This window comes from Amblyraja radiata, chromosome 22, assembly GCF_010909765.2.
Source record: "Amblyraja radiata isolate CabotCenter1 chromosome 22, sAmbRad1.1.pri, whole genome shotgun sequence".
Lineage (NCBI taxonomy): Eukaryota > Metazoa > Chordata > Chondrichthyes > Rajiformes > Rajidae > Amblyraja > Amblyraja radiata.
Window position 1 is genome coordinate 8852206 of NC_045977.1, and position 1921 is coordinate 8854126.

Here is a 1921-nt window from a genome sequence, read left to right on the forward strand (position 1 = left end):
GAGTGTTTAGGTGAGCACAGGCATAGAGGCGATGGGCCAAGCGTTGGGAGATGGAATTATTACAGATGGTACCCACTGGTCAGTGTGTTCATAGTGGCTGAATGACCTGTTTCAATGCTGCATATATGATAGTTTATCAAATGGAAATTACATTTTATGATTGGAGGTCAATAACAAAAAAAAACTGCAGATGCTAGAAAACTAAGGCAAAAACAAAAAGTGCCAGAAATACTCAGCAAGTCAGGTCTCATCTGTAAAAGAAGAACTGAGTTTCATTTCAGGTTAAAGACACATCATTAAAACTGTGAAATCAGAGTTTTATTGAGATTGGAGCATCACCTGCAAGGGCAACATTTATTGCACATTAATTAAAAATAATAATATTTTCAAATTACTCTTTCAACCATGTCATTTATTTATGATGAAGAACAAACCTACACTATAGAACCATGTACTAAAAAATGAATTATATAATTAATAATTGGGAACTATAATTCCAATCCCAATCATGAACGACAATTCCATGCAGTACACAAAACCTATGTCTGACCTTTATAAAGCCATCAGGGATGCCAGAAGGGAATTCATACCTGGCTAGAGTCCCAGGGCTACAAAGTGAAGTTGGGCAGTATTGCTGGAAACAAAGTATCCCTCATAAGTGGTCATAAGCGATAGGAGTAGAATTAGTCCATTCGCCCCATCAAGTCTTGGCTGATCTATCTCTCTATCCAAACCCCATTCTCCTGCCTTCTCCCCATAACCTCCGACACCTGTACTGGTCAAAAATCTATCTATCTCCACCTTAAAAATATCCAGACTTGGCCTCTACAGCCTTCTGTGGCCAAGAATTCCCCAATGAATTCAACTGAGCCTATATAAAAAGGAACTGCAGATGCTGGTTTATACCAAAGATAGACACAAAGCTGGAGTAATTAAACAGATCAGGCAGCATCTCTGGAGAAATCTTTCTGATCCACTGAGTTACTCCAGAACTTTGTGTCTATCAATGCTCGCTTTGAACCGAAAATCAGTGGAATTACATAATCCACTCCGACTGCCTCAGGTGCACCAGTACCCATGGTCACTTTTGCAGATATCAGATCGGCTTTGTTGAGAGTGAACCCACTCAAGCAATGTCACAGACTCCCTGGCCATGTCATCAGAACCTCTATTCGAGATTTGGAAAACATAAATTCAAAAAATACATAAAAAATCAATGTAATAGTTCATTATATTTCTTAATGATTTGTTTCAGTGCAACTAAAGGAAAAATGTATTAATTATATTTTGTTTATAATTAAATATGTTAATTACATTACTGTGAAAAATATATTTCCATATGAATCTTTTAATTGATCGACATGTTACTGATTATATGCCTCCTTGTCACATCCCCTCAGCTAACAATGAACCATTCTATATTTCCCTATCATTGTGTTATGACCTGTCGTTTTCACACCTCACCCTTCCATATCTCTAGTCTCCCTCTCCCCTGACTCTCAATCTGAAGAAGGGTCTCGACCCGAAATGTCCAGAGATCTCTCCAGAGATGCTGCCCGTCCCGCTGAGTCACTCCAGCAAATTGTATAGATGCAGTTAATGGGAGGCCTGACAAACATTGGAGATGGGATTAGCAGATTATATTGTAGGATTTAGAAAATGAATGTGGGTCAAGTGGAAGGTTGACACTGGCATGGGCTGGTTGGGCCAGTTTCTGTGCCATATATTCTAAGTAAAGAGCTCTTTCAAGATTACAAATTAGATTAAATTGTGGCAGATTACAATTGATGTCCCTGAAAATTGATGTCCAAATATCAGTAAATAAAAAAGACCAAGTACATCCCCTTGTTTCGGAGATGGCTAAAAAGAAATTTAAATAATCCAGGGAGGGTGGAAACGGCATCACAAGCACCAACCACAG